Here is a 7,238-nt window from a genome sequence, read left to right on the forward strand (position 1 = left end):
CCTGGGCCTCTGCCTGGGGTGAAAAAGATTCAACGTCCTCAGGGATCTGTGGACGCTGAGCAGGGTCCTCTTGATGAGGTAAAGATTCAGCCTCCTCAGTGAGCTCCGGATGACGAGTTTGGGCCTCCTGCTGGGATGCAGACATTTCAGCTTCCTCATGGGGCTCTGGAGGTTCATCTGGGCTCCCCAGAAAATCCCTAGGTATGCTCTCCTCAGGATAAAAGGCATCCATACTGGGATGTAAATAATCACCCTGCAACTGTTGTTCTAGACCCTGAGTGTTTTTTTTCAAATTGGCCTATAGTTCCAACAACAACTTTGGCAAGCCGTCGATGCTAAACTGGATCTTTCTTCAGGTTTGGGGGTGAAACAATAAAGCTCATTGGTTTTGAGCTCTTACTACCTAGAGGTGGAACAAGTATTTCAAATGATTGGTGACCTTCAGCCTGATCTAGACCTATGTGTTTAGTCTTACTTTTGTGTCGAGGAGGCACAACCAAGGGTTGATTCTGATCCCACTCTAGCACTGGAACCGCCTCTGGGAGCTTTTGATGTTGGATTTGCTCGTTATTCAGATACGGATGTGGAACAGCAAACTGATCTGGCCCTATAGGCAGCTCTACAACGGAATCCGTGTCCGGGTATGGAGCCTCAGTCTCACTCAACTCCTGATGAGGCGGGGCCAACATCTGGACTGGAGACGAGGACGTCAAGTAATTAAAGCCCCCGGCTTCTGCCACGGGTGTAAGGGCATGGGGCAATTTGGGAGGGCTGTCTGAGGTGTATGAAGACCAAGTCTCGGTCAGGCGCGGGGGTTAGGGGGTCACCTGGACGCAGCCCAGGGCCCACTCCGGAGGCTGAACTTCCTGGACTAGAAGCCACAGTCGTTGCCATGTGAGGAGGAGCCGTGGGGCGCAGCAGCGACACAGAGGCACAGCCAGGACATAACGTGGCGGCTCCCAGGCACAGCGACCCAGGCCAGCGAGAAGCCAGAGCCACATCCTCCTTCAGAGCCGAACTGGACCGTTATGCCAGCGCTGCAACGCAGGGCTCACGGTTAGCAACCGTTAGCAACCACCTGTCCCTCCCCCACCTAATGTCCCACCCGTTATTTATGACATCTGTAGTTACTCCACCTTTATTAGGCTCCTGCGGAGATCCAATGCACGCCACCAGAGTGAGCCTATTTCCCAGAGTCCCCAGGGCACAAGCCACCCTTCCCCTTGCAAAGGTGACAATTACCTCCTGCCAGGCCCCCTTCCCAACCCCGCTCTGCCCTCCCAGGCCCCAAACAATGAGGCGGGATTTGGGCTGCAGACCCCAGTGGCCCCAAACTCCAGCAGCCCAGGGGTGGAGGGGGGTTGGGAAGGATGCAGAGCTTCCCGAGGAAACCACAGGATGTGGCATTCTGGGAAATTCAAAGTGCTAGTCCAGTTCTGGCATCTGAACTCTTCCTCCTTGAAGCTGAAGTCTGAGAGACATTCTTCCTCCCTTTGGCTACAGGGCTGACAAGAAAAGTAGCTGACCTTCAAAATGAGCACCAGTCAGGGTGGCGGGAGGGGAACACACCTTACAATTATTCTAAAATGTTGCCATTTCCTCCAAACTCTCAGTATTCACGTCTCTTTATTAATTCACCACTCTGTCATCAGAGGTTACCACTGAATCAGTGATGACTCCAGAACTTCTGTAGGAGGGGTTTGGGGCAGGTGAGCAATTCATTCTGGGAAAGAGTGTCTAAAACCAAGTGAATGGCCCTTTATATTAGCATGGGAAAACTTCCCCCATCCCACCTTGTCTCAACAGAACCATTAATCTAGAAAAAACTACTGTGTCACTTTTCAGAGGTCTACCCTGTGTGCAGACATGGAGAAGACACTTAGAATATTAAAGTCAGCATGTTAAGTAGTTTTCTCCAAATACTGTAACTAGCACCCAGTTTACTTTCTTCACAGTCCTTTTTATAATCTATTTAATTTTAGTCCTTTTTAATTGTCTGGTACACCTGTAACACCTAAACTCCAAGAGAGAAGGAGCTTCATCTTATTTCCAGTGCCTGGCACATAATGGTTTCTCAATGGAACCGATTCCAAGATGGGTCTCATTTAGGAATGGATCTGTTGTTATAATCAGTTTTCCGAAATCTTTACTATCAATATGGAGTCCTTTCCTCTCACATTTCACAGGAAGCTAGACTTCTTAATGTCCAAACATGGATACGTTTGAAGTTTCCTTGACTGATTTCAATAGAATTAAAATAATTATTTTGTACAGGAAAAACTTTCAAAATTTTTACATTTTTCAGAACATAACCACCTTTTCTTTCTCTACTTTCTTCCCTTCAAAACAAACTTTGCAACGTTGGGGTGAGTTAAATAATCAGAAAACTAGCCCCAAATTAAGCTCTCAATGACATGAAACACATTTTTTGCTCCTTTTTAATAAAAATCCTATATACAGTATATTAATGTTTTCTTTTAGAAATTACGTTGACAACTTAATCCCTAATTCAAGGCATCCATATAATTGGTTTACAGAAAGGTGCTTCGGCAAAATATTTAACACAAGATATATGTGAGATGCTGAGATCGGGGTAATATACGTTACTTGAAAGGCATGAATAGTTTTAAAACACTGTAGCATAATCACACTTAAGGCCATAGTTACTTTGTTCCCAAATCCCTGCAATTCTATTTGAGGGAAGTTCTAAAGGGCCTGTGTCTTCTCCTGTGTCCACAATTGTAGACGTACACTGATGGCCCTCAATCCTGCTCTCCAAACTTCAAATAATGGGCCAGAGACAAGGCTCGGGACTTGGAAAAGTCCTAGAAATTCCCTGCCTCAAAAGCAGTTTCAGAGTTCACATTTTCCTAAGGAAGACAGAGCTGAGTAGACATGCCAAAGTCTTCCAAATCCTGCTGCTTGTTTTGAATTATGGCTACACTGGCTGTGTACCCCTTGAGTTTGTATCTCCACATACTTGAATTAAATCCTGTAGTTCCTCTTTGGTTCTAGCATCTGTGACGTCTTCACAGAGTCTATATGCCACGGCTGTTTTACCAATTTCTGAAATAAAGTTAACAAGGATCAATTCAGAAGTTTTCTTGTTCTAAAACTTCCTGTATACAATGGTAGCACCCAATAATTAGACATTCTTTTGACTTCTAAAAGCAGAAAATAAGAGCATTTTCCTAGAAGTTCCCTCATCTGACACTCCAGTTTTTATCATAATTATTTGTGAAAAAATATATAAGAAGTATCAACTTTGGTTCAAAAACCTTTATGATCTTAGAAATAAGAACTAAGGAATAATGACATAGATATTAAAAGCTGTGGAAACAAAAATGTTCAATCACAATACAATGAAAGAGGAGGGCATTAGGTGGGGGTCAAAATGAGTTCAAACCTGGAGAGATACCACTGGACTATAATAGATACTTCATATTAGAAGCAAGGCAAGTGCCTACTCCTTGGGACCAAACTTCTACCAGATACAATGAACAAAGCTTTGGAGACAGAGACAGAGAGAGACAGCATTTGAACACTCTACTGGCAGAAACTACCCCATGTACCTTTTGGACAATACAGCTTTCGTCAAGGCAAGCTAGAGCCACCAGGCTTTTGGGTCTAAGGAGTTTGGAGTACATATAAGGAATACCTTGGCATATTAGGGACAAACAACCCAGACATTTAGTTTGGCTCTTAAAGGTTGTTACCCACAGTTGACAGCTGATGGAGATTCTGCCTGATGACCAGGGAAGTCAAACTTCACTGGAAGGACTGCCCAGGCTGGAAGGCAAAGACCAATCCAGGGTCAACTCTTACAAGCAAATAAGGTCTCTGACAACTTAGCTCGGATCTTCTCTAAGCCTGCAGGGCTGTGAAGCAGGGGAGCAATTCTGTTCTGGGAATCTACTCATCATAAAGTTTCCTTTGGGCACAGCCTGTGACATTCTCACTGCTGTATAACTCGATAGGGAACACAATCAACACTATTCAATAGCATGACCACTTTCAAGGCTCACAAAAACGTAGCCAATTATTATATAAGAATCATATTCACCCAATATATCAGAAATGAAAACTGAAATTAAACTGATTTCAAAAACATAATCTAATAAACTCTTCAACAAGAAAACAACGATAATAATAATAGTCAATATATTTTCTCTGCTTACTATGTTTCAGGCATAGTTCTAAGCTTTTTACATTCATCATCTCATTTACTCTTACAATATCCTCCATTAGGTGATAAGCTGTATTACTAACCCTATTTGCAGATAAAGAAATTGCAGCTTAGAGATATTAAATACCTTCAAATGTCTCTGGCTAGAAAAACCTAAAATTGCAACAACAACAACAACAACAAAATCTAAGAGACAAAGTTAGGACTCAAACACAGGTGCCCAAGGCTTATAATCACTGCACTATTCTGTATGATAAGCAAGCAATTGGGGAAGAACTGGATCAAACACTTTCTGTATGAACTGTGGCAAGTCACTCTACATCTAAACACTGGGGACAATAATATTTGCTGTCATTTTTCTCATAAATGCCACAAAGAACACATTTAAGACTGCTGCTGTGAAAGCATCTGGTGAACGAAAGAATATGTAATGTTTTAGACAACCATTATTTTCATCCAATTAACTTTTCAAGTAACTTTATTTGCTCACTGAAACTGAAGTACTTCAAGGACAATCAAAAAGGTCTTACCTAAGGCCACAATCAGCAGTTTCTGGAATGCGTCTGTCATAGCCTTCTGAATAGCAAGCTTCTGGGTTACCTTCCTTTCCATAAGGAATGATAATGACCCGAAATCCAACCAAAACAGATGAGTTTAAAATGCCTGTCTGCATAACTGATTTCTAGGTTATGTGTGTAAAACTAAAAATGCATCTGTGATTCTTAGATCATTATCTTAGTGATTAAGGGCAGGCACAACACTGGGGTACGGGTGAATGTCTCTGTTGTAGGTATACCCTGGCATGGCACATTTTTACTGCTCAGATCTATTCTGGAAGTTCCTAAAACACTCAATGGGAAATGCAAACCAAGAACGTGCACAAATCTCATACTACTCACAGATTTCAAATGGACAAGCTGAGGCTGCACTGCTACAGACCCTGCTCTCCTGTGCGTAAAGGGCTGGATTCATACAGTGAGATAGATTTGGTGGTAGTGTAGATGATCTGGCCTCTCCTCAACCATCACCCACTCAGGTGGATGGTGGAGCCTCCTCCACTCCATTCGCTAACAGCTCTGCCTCTGAGTTAAAACCCTAAGCCCAAGTGCCATGGATTCTAGGAAAAAACTCAGTACCAATCGGAATCCCCTTTCTAGGGATCTACATTAACTTTTTCTGCTCAGGCCCTTCTATAGGAGGCAAAGGACTGAATATTTACACAAGAGTTTATTTCAATCTTTAGACAATGATTTTCTTGGGATAACTGAAGGCCAGAAGACATCTGTATTTGAAGGAATATTTTAGCACATAACAAATTATTAACAACAACAACAACAAAAACTCACTCATTTTCCTTCCTCCTAAGCTTCTTGGCAGGCGGTCAGTTCTAAAATTCTAAAGTTTAAGGTGCTGTCAGGTATTGCCTAAGATAAAAACCTATATTGTCAGGCAGAAAAAATCTGCCCAGGGCTTTAGTGGCTTAGAAAAGTGATGATGTATCTGAAAAGGTGAGTTTCAGAAAGAAAGGAAAAAAGAGAAATCCCACTCCCTCACCTCCCCACACACAAACATACTGGAAAACAGACCTTCCTCCAACTAATGCAAAGGTTCCTCAGCCATGACAACTCCGGGACTCCTGCACTCATGGGAGGGCAACACCACCTCTAAAGCACAGAAGAACTTCAGGCTTTGCTTCTGAATTGGTGTCACAATAGCTTCATTTTCCCTTTCTTCAAGGTTAGAAAGATCCTGAAGCTCTTAGGATTATGAATTAAAGGCTAGACTTCAAAATATCCTGTTGTTAGAAATAAAAACAAAACTCCAGCAATCCCAGGTAATAGTTTAGGTATGCAATAGCTTCAAAATCAAGTTGGGACTTGCAAATGAATGACTAGATATGGACAACTATTTTTTATCATATACCATACAAATACTGGCGAAAATTATGGACACCGCCATCCAAGTCATTGAGATTATCACTAATTCTAGGTGGCAGGCCAATGCTCACATACTTCCATGTGGAAGGCTCTCACATCTCCTCCCCATAGCCCTGTTCTATTCTTCTCTCTAAAGTCTAGGAGTTCAATGTTGAAAGGAGTCTGGTTAGTCAAAGAAAATCTACAGAGTTCACCTTGATGATCCTTCTTGACCACCCATTGAAACCAAAGTAGTGATTTGCCAATTCTTGGCATCTGGAGCTGTTTAGGGCCAGCGTATTATGTTGAACCGCCTTATGTCTGGTGCCAAGACGAACCTAAAGACATAAAAGTCCTAAAAATATCACAATCCTACATAGAGACTTGTTTTGGATATACCTGAGATTTATCAATACCAATTTCCTAGAGTGGTTGTGAAGATTAAGTAGGACATTTTAAGCAATGAGCTCACAGTCAGCCCTAAATAAATGTTATTTATTATTTTTAAGTCAGTACTTTTCTGCATCATTTCCAGGGCCCCTGATTAACCGGAAGGTTCCCTGACCTCTGGTGGTGAAAGTGATGATGAAAACAACCAAGGAAGCCCAGCAGAAGCCTATCATGGGGCTGGGGGTAAGCAAAGGAAGTGAACTGTTTTACTCGTCTCATCCTGTAGCTCCTGCTTGAGAATATGACCTGAAGAGGAGGTAAGATGGACCTGCCACTGAATCAGGACCTTAATCTGTAGCACCCCCTCCCCAAGTTACTAACCCCTGTTAGAAGAGGGAATACCTATACCTCTATAAATGTAAATAAAGCAACCAAAAGAAGTAGGGGTTCATCTGCATGAACAAGCTTCTTGGAGAGTGCAAATATTTCCAGTCTTAACTCTCTAAATAACTTACATATTACTGTGGATTTTTTACATCACTAGTTCTTTCTTAAATATCTCTTTCCACTTTGAACAGGGTGTAGTATATAAATATACTCATAAAAATTCAAATAATACAAATAAAGTCAAAGCATTGTTAATTCTTTATTGATTGGTTTGTGCATCTTCCTCTGTCACTAGTTTATGAGCTCCTTAAGTGCTTGAAGGAACCATATATTATTCTTTCCTTGTTACCAGAAGCAAG

At 42.1% G+C, this 7,238-nt stretch overlaps 1 long non-coding RNA gene across 1 annotated transcript; it reads right to left on the reverse strand.

Moving 5' to 3' along the window:
* Window positions 1–1,449: 1,449 nt before the first annotated feature.
* Window positions 1,450–5,724, reverse strand: LOC308611105. The gene is made up of 3 exons (XR_014014771.1): window positions 4,717–5,724; window positions 2,981–3,066; window positions 1,450–1,526 (listed from the first exon to the last, which is right to left on the reverse strand). It is a non-coding gene; the product is annotated as an uncharacterized lncRNA (long non-coding RNA).
* Window positions 5,725–7,238: the final 1,514 nt, after the last annotated feature.

Source organism: Mesoplodon bidens (genome assembly GCF_964165515.1).
Source record: "Mesoplodon bidens genome assembly, contig: HAP1_SCAFFOLD_195, whole genome shotgun sequence".
In the NCBI taxonomy this organism is placed as follows: domain Eukaryota; kingdom Metazoa; phylum Chordata; class Mammalia; order Artiodactyla; family Ziphiidae; genus Mesoplodon; species Mesoplodon bidens.